General features: G+C 43.1%; 1 long non-coding RNA gene across 2 annotated transcripts; it reads right to left on the bottom strand.

Annotated features, from left to right (window-relative positions):
• Window positions 1–8,227: 8,227 nt before the first annotated feature.
• Window positions 8,228–9,276, bottom strand: LOC26534687. 2 transcript variants are annotated; one of them, XR_001453755.3, is made up of 2 exons: window positions 8,491–9,276; window positions 8,228–8,426 (listed from the first exon to the last, which is right to left on the bottom strand). It is a non-coding gene; the product is annotated as an uncharacterized LOC26534687 (long non-coding RNA). The 2 variants fall into 2 exon arrangements; XR_005562229.2 differs by having other exon boundaries at window positions 8,495–9,276.
• Between the last annotated feature and the right edge of the window lie 239 nt (window positions 9,277–9,515).

Genomic DNA, 9,515 nt, shown 5'->3' with positions numbered 1-9,515 from the left:
AGCTTCAGAGGAAAGCCCTCTTCTTGGCGTAAGTAAATGACGGGCATCAAGATGAGCTATCCACAGCGTATCAGTACGTTGGCAGCACGCGTTGGCTTTAATATGAGCAATCGGGATCAAATCCCTCCTTTCGGCCAAAAATTGATGAGCGCCGCACAGAGAACAACAAATGCCAAAACTAGTATTTTCTCACACAAATTTAGGTGCTCGATGATGAGTTAAACATTTAATTAAATGAGGTAATCAAGTCACATTGCAGTTGTTTACCCAAAAAAAAATATATATAAGATGCTTCACTACTATTTCCAAAGAAGGCAGAATTTATTTCCGTGATACAACTAAAGCTGATGAGACCCATGAGGATCCCATGAAGCAGCCAAGAACCCTAAAAAACCAGACGAAACCCGCGGAATCTGCTGCTCCCGTTGATGGTGTTGATTGTGCGCCAGTCAAGTGTAAGTTGCACATTAGTCAAAAAGAGGGAAAAATACAAACAAATACAAAAAGCACCCGATAAAAAAAAACAGGTCCTCGAAATGTGCGGGAAAAAAAGAAGGAAATGAAAGAGAGAACTTAAGCGGCTTAGGTCCGCGAACTCCATGAATGAATCCCACCGAAACCCGATTGCCAACTGAAACTGGTATCGCAGCTCAGCATGGAGACCCGATTGCCAACTGTCCAAGAAGTCCATTCACCACGTGATCTTGGCTGCGTACAATTCCTTTTACACCTTGAACAGCTTTAACTTGGTGGAAAGTAGCGCGTACCTGGCTCTAAACTAAATTGCTACCCCGAACACTTTCTATTTATAGAAAGCTCACATGAAAATAGAAAATAGACATGTCCACCATCGTCAAGAGCTTGTTAAGCCGACTTCAAAGAGCAGCCTAGCCTAGAATGCCGTTACGTAAAAAGGATTGTAAAGTAGAGTAAATTGAGTTCCCCTTGGCCGCTGTGAAGGCTGTAAAGGCTGTGAAGGCTGCGAATGCCCGATTCCTGTTTTAATTATAAGGAACGAGAGCCGAAAGACCTGTCTGTGTGTCTGCACACTATTTCTATTTATGTCTATTTATAGAAAGCTCACATGAAAATAGAAAATAGACATGTCCACCATCGTCAAGAGCTTGTTAAGCCGACTTCAAAGAGCAGCCTAGCCTAGAATGCCGTTACGTAAAAAGGATTGTAAAGTAGAGTAAATTGAGTTCCCCTTGGCCGCTGTGAAGGCTGTAAAGGCTGTGAAGGCTGCGAATGCCCGATTCCTGTTTTAATTATAAGGAACGAGAGCCGAAAGACCTGTCTGTGTGTCTGCACTCGCCGTTTCGATCCGTTTTCAGATCGCTCTTTAATCCACTTGTTCAAACGCTGTTGATATTCATATGCTTTGTCAGTTGATTCGCTAATATGACGTCTGATGCGGCTGCGAAAATTTGCACTTTTGACTTGGGCGCACCGGACTTTTAATTTGGGCCCCGTGGACCTGCGCGATCTGAGTCCGCAAAATAAATAAAGCCTGAATAATGGGCTAAGCTACCTCAGCAGCTCAGCAGCAGCATACCAACTCTTATCCCTCACCTTTCCTTTGGGATCTCTCATTTGGGATGGGATCTTCCGATCTTCCCATCTTCCCCTTCAAAAGTCACTTATTAAACACAATTTTGGCCAGGTAGTGTGTTTGATTTGGACGCGATTTGCTGGCGATGCACGTGTTGCGAAGGAAGTGGCTTCATATTGCAGCCCATCCTGCAATCTTCCCTGATGTGTTCGCTCGCTCATCAGAGATAATAATGTGCCATTAAATGCACAGATAAAAACTCTGCATAATATCTAATTTAAAAAGGCAGGACATTTAAATGTTCTTCTAATTTTCAAGTTGCAATTCAATCAACGTTTTAAATGGCTGATACATAGAGCATTTAACGTATTGAATTAAAGACGTTATAATGAAAAGGGGGTTAAGTTGTTATATGACATGTATTTTTTCGGTGTACAAATAGCGGTCCACTCACTCACAAGGACATCAAAATGTAGCGTTTTTTCCAGCAATCGCGTGGCTATTGGGTTCGCGGTTTTTACTCATCAGTACACGGGGTGACCCATTGAGTACTACTCTTGTTTGCTACGAGCACCATTTAATGCCAGGCGCACTTCATTAGGCATTCAGACCTTTTAATTATGTGCGTATTCTAAAAGAATTTTAATTTGGACTCGGCGGAGTTGATTGTGCAATTTATTGTCAGCAAACAATTGCGAGAGTAAAATGATGAATGCTTCGCAACCACGCACAGTTCCTTGGATTGGATTCGATCTGCGAGCTGGAGCAGCGGATTCTATGGCGCATTATGCACTCAAATTAATTTATGTTCACTGCTTAAGCTGGGACGATCAACACCAGCAAGACACACTGTACCTAGTCGTAGCGACTGTTGCACAGAAGTCTAACAGTTTTGGCTAAGGGGCTAGTAATCAGCTAGTAACAAGTTCTCAAGTACAATAAGGTAATGAAAATAATTGTTATATTGTATAAAAAAGCTGGGCAAATAAATAAATTACTTAGAAGACGTCAATCGGGTTTCCTCCGTCCCCATCTCCTCGTCACCGTCCTTTTACTGCTGAACCCCTCACAGGGTATCCTTAAGGTCTGTATACCAGACCGACTTCTAGATTCTCGTCTGGTTCACACCGCAATTTGTGCCGGACTCCTCGACCGCCTCGCCCTTTCCTTGCCTCTGTTTGTTTGTTTGTTTCCGCGGCTGCTCCCGATGCACTATGCAGACTCCCGACTCCCGACTCCCGACTCCCGATCTCGATTCCAGTCCCGGATCCTATGCCAATGCTCCTGGTGCTGCTGCAATTACGCGCTGCACTTTGATTCACAGCTCCTTCTGATCCCATCCCCACTCAAAACTCCCTGCCGCCTCTCCCCTGCCACACAATTCAAAATGTTCGTGCTTAAGCGCTATTAAGTGGCAAAAATCGCACGCGCATCAAGCGTACAGACAGACTTTAAAATGGAGCTGCGCCTTCGGTCTGGCGATGGGTTTTCGGATGTGTTTTCAGTATGGGGGTACAGAGAAAGAAATATTGCATCACCCATACTCCCAAGCTTACCCAAAGTACCCAACACAATACGAATACAGAGCTGTGCAAAAAAAATCATCCAAATAGATAGACAACTTCTTCATCATCATATTGATTGATATTACCGCAAAGCCATATTTTCTCTCAGTGCCTTATCCAGTAGAAAAGGGGCAATCTGTCGACGTGGCCACGCGCATGCCCAATGACCAGTAAATGAAGACTTGCGGTTCTGGCCAAATGTGGTGGCCGCCTGCGTGTTGCTTATAATTAAAAAAACATGCCCAAGAAGCCCACGAAATCGGGCATTTTGGTGGGAGATTGGCCGCTCTGCACTGCACCAAATCAACTTATTTGCCTTTCCATTGAAATAATTAGTTCAAAGTTAAATATTGACTGCCCAGCCGGGGTCCCCGTTGACTTGTGGTCGCCGGAAAAAGCGCCCAACCGATTTCGATCCCATACGCATTGAATCTTTGTGCCTTATCGCATTTAGGAGCGGAATTAATCGATTTGCGGGTGCGAAAACATTGGTGCGGCTTTAATTGATGCGAGTCCAGCACGACACCATCGGGGATCTTTGGGGAAAACCAGAAGGACAGAAGGATGACTCTCGCCTTGATTGGGTGAGCTGATGTCGAGAATTTGTGCGACAACTGCGGACTAGCGCTTATCGATCAAGTTCAGCAAACAATTACACGAATAGGCTTACACATAGCATAAATAAGTAAAGATGAGAGAGTGAGCTCAAAGTAAAGCTTAAGCTCTTTAAATATATCTGTACTTCTGATTATATTCGAAATTGGAAGCGTAAAAATATAGAATTATGCTAACAACAAGAAAGCAGCATTTATTTGATTAATGGGGGGTTAATAGATCCCTTGAAATACATCCTGGTCACCACAGGCTGCGCAACAAGACTGGCACAATGAAGGAGTCCAAGGAGTTCAGTTTGTGTGGTCCTGCGGCAGGGACTTCGGACTTCGAGGAACAGCAGGATATGCGCAAGCAACAATGCCCGGTCATGAATTGCATAAAGAGCCGGTGGCGACGAACAACTCAATTAACTGGCCCGGTCCAAAATGCATAAGTACGCAATTGTGATGACCCAAGGAAGTGCACTGACGGGGTTTCCGGCCAGATGAATACCAACCATTTTCATACACATAGAGTGTTCGAAAAGAACGAAAGGAATTGGATTGTTAACGAGGGAGCAAATAATGAGTCGCCCGAACTTGGACCTGGAACTTTATTGAGCCGAATCCTCGGCCTCTGGACGGATGTCCGGTCCAGAAGTCAGTAAGCAGGCAACTAAGCTCAACTCAAAAGACAAATAATACAAACGAATTTATAGTTTATAGGTCAACGAGCGTCGCAATTGGAATAAATGGCTGTTTGGCCTAGCTGATTGATTCTTTTGATAGTTTTCTCCTTTATGGCAACGTAAATAGAGAGCAGATTAAAAGCAAAGTGAGCTCGTTAACTGGGGTAATGAAATATTTTTAATAATCCCTTTTCTGCACAACACTTGTGCAATTCAACTTCCATTCGATCCCCTGCAGTTGCTATCCACTAAACTGAAACGAAAGCAGCTCCTCTGCTCGGTTGGCTCATAAAAATTAATACGCATTTTTAATCGGCAGTCCGGTTCACCACGCAGCTTCCCAGCTTCCTTGGTTTTTCTGTTTACGTGAACTGATTTATGAAGCGAGTTGCACTGCTCGTCAGTTGATCATAAAAATTTGTCAATTTAATTGAACTTACAATTTTAGAATTTTTGAGCCACTTTAATGGCCAGTTTGTTCATTGCCGTCATTGCTGCTGAACTTTAGAATTTTTATCGCGATTGAAATTGACGTTGCGGAGACATTTTACAATGCTCATTGAATGAAAAAGGGGACAAAACAGAGACTCAACCCGTCGAGGTAATAAGAAAATACTGATGATGGCATCAAGTAATTAAAGGCGAGGACATATTGTGGGAAATAACTTAATCTTGACGTTGAGCAACTTAATAAATTAAATTAAATTAGGTAGGTGTACATTTATACGAGTACATCTATGTACTCCCAAGACCATTTTAAGAACGTTTTTAATAATCAAGCTGATTATTATCGATGCCTTATCGATGCGAAGAATGTGGGCTCCTCGTTTTTTAGTTAATGGCAATGCCGCTTTGTAAATGCAATTTTATCGGGGCATTTTTTGTATGTTCATTTACAAGACTAAACGATCACTTAAGCGCCAAATGTCCAATCATTTCCACTCACAATTATCCGCACATTGTTGCCATTACTCAAGAGGCTTTCCAATTTGGTCATCCATTAGTTTTTATTGATTTTTGCGCAACATTTTTCTAATTTGCAGTCCCAAAACGAACTAAAGACGGGCAGCGCCAGTGGCGAAAAATGAGACTCAAGGAAAGATCTTGGCCAACCTCGGTGGCACATATCAACAGCCAATGCCAACAGCCAACAGCCTGGGTGGTCCACATCTTCAGGACCAGCACCAGCACCAGCCATCATCTTCCAAGTGAAGTGCTCCGAACACTCGCCTCAAAAATCAACTCAACTCACTGGCATGTAAAGTAAATGGGGCGCATTTTATGCAAAAAGAAACGATCCACTTGCGAGGCGAAGGGAAAACCAAAATGTAAAAATGAGCAAAAAAATAAGGCAAATATCGGAGTCGGATGCTCGCGACTTTGAACACACTTTGTACAATTTAGGTTTCTTCATTCGAAATCAGTTCTTTGGCCAACTTAAATGTATCTAGAACAAATCTAGCCGTTTTGAGAAGCATTTGCCTTTACAGATGTGCTTCTTATGATTTGAATGCAACGTGGCATATACCATGGCTGCATATCAATGAGCTTCATTCAGTTATTTATTGTTTCAAAGCCAAACTTGGTATACCCTTTGAGAGGGAAAAAACAAGTTCATCGAGATCGCGACCACAAACTTAGCCCAGTGATGGCTATCGATCAACGCCCGGTTCCTTCTGAGAGTCCGATCCAATCTTGGAGTTGGAGTCCCAGTTCCCTTGAATGCAATGATTGGGGTTGCGGAATATAATCCCCCACTGATCTGCGGGAGCAGCCAAAAACAGTTAAGGAGACGCGCGCGCACTAATAAAAAGCAATTAGTAACTATCTGCACTGGCATTAACGGTGTTTCGGCTCCGACTCGCAATGTGGGTCAAGCAGCAAACATTTCATTAGGCTGCCAAAAACCAAGAAACGGAAACAAACTTGTGCACACAGGGAAGAAAACATTGCAACAACTTCATATTTGCCATCTCAGCTTAAGAACTTAATAAAGTATACAAATCAACGTCCTAAAAAAGATGTGTTGTTATCTCTGTACTAGGGAACGGTGTATGGGAAAAAGGTGAAAACGCAACCATACCATTTTCCTTGTCGAAGGATTCTGCGTGCGGTGGGTCCTTGTTCCCAAGTCCCTAATTAGTCGTCCTCGCAGCCGATACTATCGCTGGAGCAGGGCGCGTGTCCCTTTCTTCTGTGGCTTCTGTATCAATTAGTAGCTGCTTTTCCTAAACACCGCTCCCGTATCTACGGCTACGCTCCCGTATCTCAAGGGTTACGAGTTGTGAATGTGAACTGCTGCGGTAGGTGAAAGTCGTAAGATTCCGGGGACATTAGTTATGCTCGTAAAATGCTGCGTGCTAGCTGGCTGGCTGGTGGATCAACATCAGCATCCTTCGAGGACCCAGGATCCGTAGCTATTTAAGAAGTTTACAAAATTAAAAAGGAAGTCCCGATTGTATCTCGTTAGCGAAAGTTATGACTTGCTTGGGGAGTTTATAGGGTTCCTCTGGGTCTTTTTAGGCCTGCGTGTGTTCCTTATCAGTGAAAACTAATTTTTATAGATATGGCTAGAGACGTCACTAATGGTTATGATGACTCACAAGGAAGCTGTTCTTGGGTAAAATCTTCTCCTTCTTTCCCTTCTTCCAATCCTTTCTCCTGACCATTTGAACTCGACTGCAGAAGCACTGATACGTAAGCGACGACTAACTCCAAAGTATACCAAGAATACCAGCTTGTAACAACCTCCCTACCAATTCATAACCCAAACACAAGTCATTGGGCAAAGCAAATAAAATTATCTTATTACAAATTATGCCCCCAAAACTTCAGAGGACTGAAGGAGAGATACCGAGACCGAGGCCGAGTATCGCGAATGGCGAATGGGGAATCGCGAATTCAGAACTCAAAGGATCACGAGAGCAGACGCTAAATAGATTATGTCAAATGATCAAAATCACATAATAAATTCACTTGGGGAATGAAGTGAAGCCGTGGGCTGCGGAATAAACGCATCCAAAATCAAACAAGCCAGGGCGTTGCACCTGGGGGCGTGGTCTTAGCCCCCAAAAGCCCCCCCTCTAAACCCGCTAAACCCTCTAAACCCAGTGCACTACACTCTTTAATACGATTTTACATGGAATGATTGCGGCAAGCCTCCAAATTGCCTGGCATCGATTATTGTTTTGCATGTGGCCGACTCTGCAGCCGATATGGGTTCCCCAAACCTCCCGTCTCCCCACATAGTCCCTCTTCCCCACTTTAACCCCCTTTTGCCGACGGCGCTTTCATGCTTCATGTTCGATCTCCTCGAAGAACGAATCCTGAAGAACGAAAACTGATAACGCACCACAGAACAGAACAGAACAGAAACAGAAACCGAAACAGAACCACCTCGAAAACTCCAAGGAGGTGCGGAAGTTTTAGCGAAAACAATAAAATATTGATCCGACTGCACAATAAATTCAAAGCCTAAGTACAAAGGAACTCGTGGGTTAAGAATCGGAAATCGGAGGAGTCTCTCACACTTTGCGTGCAAAAATCGATCAGGCGAAATGAAATTGAAGTTAAAACGCAGCGCCCGAGGTCCGAGGGCGATACAGCATGCCCAAGATATTTATCTCCAGCTCTCAGACAACGAAACAAAAAATCTGCACCTACTCCATAGATACTTTGCTGGATAAACAGTAAACCTCTCTTCTTTCAGTGTATCGCAAGTTCACAGCGGGCCAATGACTTTCACGACGAGCTTCTTCAGTCGGCATTTGCGTGTGAAAATCCTTTGAAATGGGATAGACCCAGGCCCATACCCAAACGTCATAGGCCTTAGAAGAATATCTAAGAAGAAGCCATTTATTGTTCGGTTGACACATTTGGGCAAAGCGAAATCAATTTGCGAATGGTTCAGTAAATTTGTGATCGCCCCCGCTGCAAGTAGCAAAGTGTAAAAAATTCATTTGCCTTGCCATCCAAACTCATCATCGGTTTTTTTCTTTTCCTCGGATGCAGTGTGCGGTGCCTTTCGCTACGGGTGATAAATTTTCAATTTGTTTGACTTCAGCACCCACGCAAAGGATCATTGGACTTACATACATATATACAGTTGCAGCTGAAATAATACTCGCAGTATAGTGGTTATTATACTGGATTTGGCGGCTACCTTTAGGAAATGTCACTATTCTTCGATACATGTTTGGACACTGTTGTTTTCAGATTATTACAATAAAAATGTTAACTTTAGTACTGTTCTTGTGCCGCCCCTGAACATCTACGTATGTACATATGTGCGTGGTAGCGATTGGTAGCGCAACTAATTCCAATTGACACTGCTGCACGGGAGAAAACCCGTGCTCATCATGGCCCATTGTGTGTAGTGCAACATTAGGTCACGGCTAATCAAGTGTCCGACACCTTGGGGTACAAATACACGTAGCACACACTACGTATATACATGCATATTTTACACACCGATATCCTCTACATTTTCGTTGACCTTTGTCCTCTGCCTTTTTGGTATCTCTGCATACATTTAATACAATAACTTTTTGTCTTACGCCTGGCTTTCTTCGTACATCTTGTATACGTCCTGGTGGGTCCAGTTCACCGAGGTCCATAGATATTCTCACACCTTTAAGTGGAACCTGACATCTCCATTAGGAATTGACAGCCAGTCGAATTACCATTTCCTTAGCCAGGTTCCAGAGCGAATTCGTTGAGCTGGCAGTGTTTTCCCTTTGAATGCGAAGTTATCTACTTAATAAAGTATTTAAAGAGTACTAAGTTACACAAAATCCTAAGACTACTTAACATTTTACATTTGTATTGAAAAGTTGGGGAAACCAAGGGCCGCAATTGAAAAGTCAGTCGGTATCCAAGGAAAACAATGTTTTTATCGTACTTTCGTGGAATTTTTAATTAAGGATTAACGAAAGGTGATATCATACATTGATAACACGTAGATATAAAAGCTAAGGCAACTTATCGCAGTGAGCAAGTCAAATGGTGAAATACATACATATATCCGTAGGCAAAATGATGAAGGTATTCAGTCTTAGAGAACCCAAACTAAATTTATTAAATAATTTAAGTAGCGGTGCAATTGCATACATTGCAC

The sequence above is a fragment of the Drosophila yakuba genome, chromosome X (genome assembly GCF_016746365.2).
Source record: "Drosophila yakuba strain Tai18E2 chromosome X, Prin_Dyak_Tai18E2_2.1, whole genome shotgun sequence".
Classification (NCBI taxonomy): domain Eukaryota; kingdom Metazoa; phylum Arthropoda; class Insecta; order Diptera; family Drosophilidae; genus Drosophila; species Drosophila yakuba.
The sequence above is the reverse complement of the archived record's forward strand: the minus strand, read 5'-3'. Positions and strand labels throughout refer to the sequence as shown.